This window comes from Artemia franciscana, chromosome 20 (genome assembly GCF_032884065.1).
Source record: "Artemia franciscana chromosome 20, ASM3288406v1, whole genome shotgun sequence".
NCBI classification, from domain to species: domain Eukaryota; kingdom Metazoa; phylum Arthropoda; class Branchiopoda; order Anostraca; family Artemiidae; genus Artemia; species Artemia franciscana.
Window position 1 is genome coordinate 29,727,139 of NC_088882.1, and position 8,690 is coordinate 29,735,828.

General features: G+C 36.3%; 1 pseudogene; it reads left to right on the forward strand.

Moving 5' to 3' along the window:
• Positions 1–2,176: 2,176 nt before the first annotated feature.
• Positions 2,177–2,286, forward strand: LOC136040458 (U5 spliceosomal RNA; annotated as a pseudogene).
• The last annotated feature ends 6,404 nt before the right edge of the window (positions 2,287–8,690 follow it).

Consider the following 8,690-nt stretch of genomic DNA (forward strand, 5'->3'; position numbering starts at 1 on the left):
GATTATGAGCCTGAGAAAATTTGCGCTTAAGTCTTTACGATTTGAATTCTGTCAATGACCCTTGAACCGCTCTAGTCGTTTAATAAGAACAATAAGAAGTTTTTTAAAGTAATAAAAAACTTAAGCGCAAAGAGCGAGGTGTTTTGGATTAACTTCCCTCATATACGTAATAATTTATGTTCGTTTTACGTTTTAGGGAAATGTTGCTCCTTACTTTCAGTTGATTTTTTTATTATTTAAATATAAAACAAATTACTGTGTCGACTAAACATCCAGGTTATCCTGAGTAATTATCCAGAATGTTTTATTGAAAAAAAATTGGTTTAACTTCGTTAAATGGAGAGGTATAAACGTAGAATTGGGGCTGTTGAGAAGGAAACATGTTAAGAAAAAATTGTAACTTCATAATCCGCAGAATAATTGTAGTTGCCACATTTTTGCTAAAATTATACTATAATTTAACCACCCCCCCCCCAAGATGTGCAAATATATTGCCCAAATTATATACTTCCCATGTGATTTTCAGTTTCTTGATTTCGTCGCCGTTTATTCAATTTACGGGAAGCCAAAACGGGTAGAAACAAGATTGACACAAGACAAAATACATGAGAAAGGCTATATATTTGCAAATTAGGGGGATTAAGGTTGAAGTACTGCAGGATTGCAGTCAAAATGTGGTAACTACAATTTTCATGCATATTATGAAGCTAGAAATGTTTTCATAACATGTTTCCTTCTTAACAACCCCAGTTCTAGGCTTCTACTGAAGGAAACATGATAATCTGAAAATGGAAATATGCTCCGTATCATAAAATGAAAACTTCATAGTTTTTTATGTTAATTTTCTTACATAGCCTAGGGCTATACGAGAAAATTAGGGGGGGGGAGTTGGTAAATCGTCAAACTGCCAAAACTAGGCGTCGCTATAAACGTATTCATAAAACTAGAAACTGTGCGTTGGCTATATAACTATGCATAGACATATATAAGAACTTAAACTAAGCCGTTCCCACTTTTGCGACGATCTTTTCACAGTGAGAATCAGTACCCCCCCCCCCCCCCGGTACATATGTATTATAGCGACCTCACTCATGAAGTTTGATCTTAACTGTTAGCGTAGAACCGGTGTGTCTATCTGCCTTCGGAGACAATTAGCTTAGAAACAGTGAGATAAACTACTAGATTATACAGGCACATTTTAATTTAACATTTAAAATATACAGTTGAAAATTTGGTTAGGTATTTATTATAGTCTAATGCGTTCTGGACGGACTGCTTTCCATAACTCTTTATTACAGTTTCCATAATTTTGTTAGGTTATTGAAGTATTTAATTTTCATTATATTTAGGTATATTTTATTGGGTGTTAAATTCATATCATTATATATCATTCATATTAGGCATATTTCATATTCATCCTTAATATTTCATAACTTCACTTCTTGAGTGGGGTTGCTTTAATACATAAGTAATTCCCCTCTAGATATAGGCATGCCTTATCGTGTATAACCCTAACTAGGCCTACATTAAAGAAAAATCTTTCTGAAAGACTATATTTCTCAAAATATTAACACTACAGTTACAGTACAGCAAAAAGGTAGCCTACTTGCGTATTATACCAAACACGGTCGAGAAGATTCCTGAATATAAGATCTGTGAAAACCGGTTTCATAGCCGCAAAGACAAATGATAAGTGACATAATGCATTGAACTTGTATAATTTGAGATATTTATTTGCCCATGAAGATAGGGGGGGGGGTAGGTTACTTTACCCCTAAGTGCAAATTATGTTATTTAAACTAACGTACTATATTTTCATCATGTTTTATTATATTTCATCATGATCAACCTAACTTGAATTCTTTAGTGTGTTTGGTATAATACATAAGTACCAAGAATATACAACTCAATTATCCAGCAGTCATGTATATCCAAATTCCAATCAATCCAAATTTAATGTTAAAAAAAAAATTAAGCGCCACGAAACTTCATCGCCTATCTTCGCTCAACAAAACCATATTGAATACTAAAAATTGTCACCCCACATCAGGGCTTCCACTTCAAAATTGTCAAAAACATAGACTAAATTTCGAACTTTCGAACCTTTGTTAAAAAAAAACACCAGGATTTGCTAGGATTTATTTTTATATACCCAAGTCAACCTTAGCAATTTTCATTGCTCTGACCTCTCCTCATATCGAGTTAATCTTTCGCCTTTTACTAAAGATTACCATGGGGAGGGGCATTTGATGAGTCTTAACAAACTTTTGACTGCCGAAAGGCAGACTAGCCTACGCTATTGTTGTATGTTTGACATATTATCATAGCCAAAAAACATGAGAACGTTGAAACTTGAAAAACATGAGATTTCGCATGAGAATCTTCTTTTGTTTATATTTTGAATTCAGTGTTCAAACGAAACCCAAATTTGGCAGCAGATCATTATATCACTCATTCCTATTTAAACTCAGCTTTCAACTAATAGGCACGTATTAGTTGAAACTTATTACGGCACGTATTAGGCACGTATAATAGGCACGTATTAGTTGAAACTACTGGGAACTGCGCTCCCAGTAGTTTCTGGTTTTTACTAACTGGGGTTTGGTGTTGCACCTACAAGAGAGATTCTTGGTCTCACTTAATTACCACAACCCATTTACTTCTTACTAGAACCTGACTCCCGAACAAGTTTTGGGGAGTCTACAACGATGAGGAAAAACTAGCGACTAATGAGTTCGAAAATGGGTTAAAGAAGTCACCAGCGAATAAAAAAAGTATATACAGGAAAAGAACAGAGTATCATCAGTTAGTTCGCTCGTTACTAAGGAACTGCCCAACTATTAACGTTAAGTTACCCCCCCCGATCCGAAATCTTGTAAAATGTTTAATTTCCCCATGGTTTCTTGGGATTTCCGGCAAAATTAGGACATTTATTAAGAATCTAGATACATGTGTGAAGCCTTTTTTGGGAGATTTTACAGCATGCAATTATCCTGTCAAGTAACTGCCCAATTATTAACCCATTTTCTGTCTAAATGTTTACCCTCTTTGAAGTAATTAGCAATTGTACTGTTATTTTTTTTTGTAAAGAGAGTTTGCTTTCCACAGCAAAATAGAATTATCCTTGATATTGGGGCATTTATCCCCCCCCCCCTTTTCAGGATAAAGTACAGCTTTTAATGGATCAATTTTGGAAACTATCATTTTTCACTAAAATCTACGGTTGTGCAACAGAAAAACTACCCCCCACAGCACTCCTATTGCACTGTTAACCCTGAAATTTCCCTTTCAGTGGGATATAATAGATTAATCACTGGTTCTAAATCGCTATGAACATAACCTGAGCCTAAAACGTACTTTTAAGGCTTCAGTCTTCTTCCCCCCATCCGCTACAATACTACAGATTAAAGTTAATCTATATTTTCCGATATACGTGCTTTTTACATTACTAAATAAAAAAGTCTGTAAACTAAATAAACTACTAAATAAAGTATCTGTTGTTTTGAAGGTTTTGCCCCCCCCCCCCCGAAAAAATTCCTGCGTATGTGCCTGGTGCTGAACAACCTTCCCACCACAACATTTGAAAACGGAAGTGAAAGAAGATACCTTCTGAATGTTTTTAAATCTCAGTGACCCACAAGGCGTTTTCATTGACACAATTTTCCACCAGAAAAGCAGAGGGCTTTCTAGTAGCTTAAACGGAATTTCTAGCGTACTGATGTTCCTCGACCCACTCTCTATTCTCTTCTTGTCCTAGTCTGGACTGCTGTAAAAGTGGAAGAACGGTAGCAGCGTAGGTGGTTCCATGTTTGCAGCCTTAAATGGTTCAAGCATGACCAAGTGCTTAAATATAGGTGCTGATAAATCGAACCTAATCTGCACTTGATTAATAAACTCCTGGTAGAACTCCCTTGCTGTTCTGAGAACAATTTGGACATTAGTGTCTTCGTATGTGAGGTTCCTTTCTTCGACATACTCTCCAAAACAGACTAGATAACACACTTTGAAAAAAAAATACACTTTTAATACACTTTGAACACAGTGACTTAAAATTTAAACATATCGGCACTTTGAAAACAGATTTGTCCCTTTGAAAACAGATTTGGTATGGCCTGCTTTGGCATACATCCTAAAAGTCATCCTCCTATATTGTGAAGCCGATCTTACTGGCACTCGAAATCGTTATTTTGATATGGACTAGACTATTAGTCTGACAAATACCAAATGTCTCTAAGATCCGTAAGAATAGTGTATTCGAATTTATATTATAGAATTCTTGAACTGGCAACAGGTTAAGAACTGGTTTCAAGCTAAAACATGTTATTTTGGCAAAGAAACTGATAATAGAAGTAAAAAAGCCGCCTAATCGCTTAGAAGAGGTCAGTAGCCTACTTCTTGGGTTGCACACCTGCAGGCATGTATAATTGTCCAGTTACAGTGAACTTGGTACTTACCCTAAACAAAACCACGTCCTTATTATACACAAATTATCCAGTGAACCTGATCTGGTCAGATCAGATGAAGCTATGAAATGAGAATCAAATCAAATCGTCATGGGACAAGCTGCCGACTATGTCATTAATTAAGGTTCGCGGGATTTAAATTTCCCTTTTACGGGCAATAAAGACATATTTTGCAGTTTGCCAGAAAATTGCGAAAGATCATAAACTTCAAGTTGGACTGAGCTAAAATCAACAGAAATCGGGAGATTATATCGAATGAAGGTAAACATGAGGGAAAAAACCTGAATATCTCTAAAAATGTGAGAAAAACATGAGAAAACCTCTTAAAATATGAGAAAAACATAAGAACATGAGACAAATTTTTTCCCATGAGATATCTTCCGAAAACATGAGATCTCATGGGAAAACATGAGAAGTGAAAGCCCTGTCCAACATGGGTGAGCGATTCTTTCGTACTTGCCGCTTTAAATCTTCACGCATGCTCATAAGAGAGCGATCTCGGAGGGAGGTAATTTGAGGTGACGACTAGACTCATAGAGAGAGAATTATCCTCCCTCTCTCTGTATATGTCTTCTATAATGTTCATATTTATCGTAACTAATTGTAGTGATTATCTAATCGTATTGATTGTGAGATTTTTTTTTTTAAAACATTGATTGGATGCGTTAATGCTTGGGATAAAGTCTGGTGAGGAAATACCTTGTAGCAAGGGTGTGTTTCAAAAGAGGAACAGCACATATACATGGGAGGAGCCTCAGGGCTCAAACTCCCCCCCCTCCGCCCTAATAATTTATAGGAATTAGCCAAAAATATTTCATTATTGTCTTCTCCCCCCCTCCCTCAAAAAAAATTTATGCTTACGTTTATAAGGGGTGAATCAAGTTTCAATTTTTACTGACTAACTAATGCATTTATAATGATTGAACAAGAAACAATATTACTTGTCGACTTAAATGACAGCTGACCCCAACCATATGTGTGTCATCTATAATATTCGTTTAGAATGCTTTAACTAATTGTAGTAACTAAGTTTGCATCCAAAGGTTTTTCTTGGGGGGGATTTCGATATAGAGGTACAAATTATTTTATAACACACAGTAAAAATTTGTTTACGCATTTTTGACTGTTTTACGAGTCAGGCATATTTTGAGGGGTTGCTTTTTATTTTTCAGATTAATTTCGTTTCAGAGATTGTTCACACCAAGTAACACATGTAACGCGTGGTGCGAAGTGTATCACGTATGGCCCAAAGAGGTGTGGCGTGGCGGAAATGAGCTATGTGTGAGGGAAGAAGTGGTAATCTGAGATACACGCCAAATGTAAAAAGTTTGTGACCTCTCAATGCCCCCCCTCACAATAAATTTATGTGTGGTTATCTTTCCAACATATTTCAATCAATTTTAAGCAGCAAACAATCTCAGAAGAGGGAGGGGGCTTACAAAAAGGGGGAGTAGCTATGGCTCCCATTAATTTCGTTCCTCATTAATTTTATAAGGAAACTCACATCTTTTGCTACACTGACAAATTTACCCCTCCCTGGCGTATCGATTAGCAGAGGATGGGGATCAACTGTAAATTTATTTCCCCCTTCTTCTATATTTTGAGAAGTATATTTTTGGAATTGTCATTTACAAATAGGCTATAGAAACTTATATTTTTAAAATCAGCGTAGAAATCTGTCATTTGATGTATATATTGGTATCAATTTTGAAAGTTTCAGTTACTATTAAGCTGGCTCGATCCTTACTACTTGATACTGATTGATGCGTAACATTTGGTTGATACATAATAATTGTTTGATATATGAGATTAGATAGCAATTTAGCTTCGAATAGCTGTTCTTCAGTGTTTATGAATCTGATAAGATACAAAAAGACAATATTTTCAGTTAATTCTTGAAAACAAATTAGTATTAGGTAGAAAATTCAAAGTGAATTTTTCGCCCTTTTGATGCATAGATACAGGGGTATAGCCTGGGCATTAGATAAAGGGACAGGGGCTAGGCATTAGATACATGGGTATAAACTGCATACAGAGGTAAGAACTGAGCAGAGATACAGTATCCTGAGCTGGATGTTGAATACAGAGGCATAAGTTAAGAATAGATACAGGGGTATGTGCTGGTCATAGATAAAAGGGTATGAGCTTGGCATAGGTACAGGGACACGAACTTGGCAGTTGGCATATATACAGGGGTATGAACTGTGCATAAATACAGGAGCATGAGCTGGACATAGATACAGGGGCACTAGGGCATGAGCTTGAATGCCCAATATATTCAAGATATCTTAAACTCGTTTTTGAATCTTACTCTGATGCTAGTAAAATAAACTGAATTGGTATATTTAAGTTGGATTTTGCATTTTGTAAATTGACTAAATATATAGAAATATCTGATTTTCCCGTTTAAGAGTTAAGGTAGCAGGAGAAATTAGTCTGAGGCTTCTTCTAAAGATATAAGAGGGAGGACCAAAAGCACCAAAATTACATCTTTGTCACCATTGAAACGGAGTGCCCTACCCTATGAAAAAATAATTTTTTTATAAATTCTATTATATAATTTAAATGTTTAAATTTAAATCTAAATTTTTTTTATATAACTATATAAAACTATATAACTATATATATTGTCTTCAACTAGCTTTCATTCAGTGCAGACGAACAAAAAATAACATTTTTCTGGATATTACCTTGCTTTTGAAGCGTGAACATAAGCTAAATTAGACGGATTATTTTTTCAAGTTTCAAGGATAAACTATTATGAAAGTGTAAAGATTGAATCTCATTATCTACGTCACTCGTACAAATACCGATCTACCTGTGTTTGCTGAGAAATTGTGCAAAAAAGATTGGATTTGTTTGTTTTGCTAATTAATGGTTTATCTGACGTTGAGTCTGGAACTTTGTGTGAACTGGATTCATTTCATGGGATGCAGCCTAATAGACTAGTACATAACGCTATAATAAATTTTGCCGTGCGGGCGAAATCAAAAGGTAATGCAAATGCCGATATTATCAAAACTGGTTGCGATTTTTTCGCCGACGATTTGGTGAGCGAAGCGAAGAAAACAATTTGGTCTGTGGCGAATTATGCTACTCGACCAAGTGAAAGGCTGAAAGTTGATGATACATTTGCAGACATTTTGAAAGTTTTAGACTACTGTGATAAGAATTCAGTGGAACTGCCGAAGTTTGTCACATACGAACCGGACGAAGTCCCCACAATTCCTGGCGAGGCAAGCGCTACGTTAACCCGCAAGGTAAATGATTTATGTCTAGAATTTAAGAATTTTGTGTCTATGGCTAAAGCACAGAGCCTATGTTGCCCTTCAGCGAGTGGTGTCCCAGACCCCGCCAATCCTGTAACAGTCAATCCCCAGACATCCTATGCCGTTGTTCTTAAAATGCCAAAGTCTCTTGATAATCCCGTTGCTCGCAAGCAGTTTTTGGATACCATCTGCCCCAACTCAGCCGAAATTAGTGAGCTAAAAAAGGTGAGACAGGACTGGAAATTATTCGTCAAGTCCAAATCTTCTGCTGAAAATATCGTTGAGAAAATGAAAGTTAGTAAGCCTGAGGTCTCTGCCATGCTCAAAGAGAAAATGTTTATTGCTGTTTTGAAAAAGGTTCCACCTAGTATGACCCAGACTGATATAGAATCTCTTGTTCCATGTGCATTAAAAGCAATAGAAATCGGTAGCTTTGAGCGCTCCAAAGTGTTCAAGCTGTATTTCGGGACCAGTAAGGATCTCGAAGACTTTCTTGCAGTCTCAGTCCGAATCGGTTATGAGAAGCTGCCTGCTGAAGAATTCAAATTTCTCCCAAAAAGATGTTATTCGTGCCATAGAGTTGGTCACTTAGCGACTAATTGCGTATTGACGCCTATATGTGGTCGTTGTGGTGCTTCTGATCACACATCCACGAAGGATAATTTGTGCACTAAAGATATTTACTGCATTATATGCAAAAAGAAAGGCCATACATGCTATAACATAAGATGTCCGGCTAATAAAGCGATAATCAATATGAATGCCCTACCAAAATGAATCTAGAACCCGCTTGTGCTAAGCATGCAGTTGCAACGTGGAATTTAAATGGAAATATCCTTAACCGGTCTATTTTTATCGAGGACCTTCTTTCAAGATATGATATTGTGTGTTTGCAGGAACATTTTGCAACCTCTCTCAGCCTTCCGTTATTGAACCTGTCACCAAACCATCAAGTTTT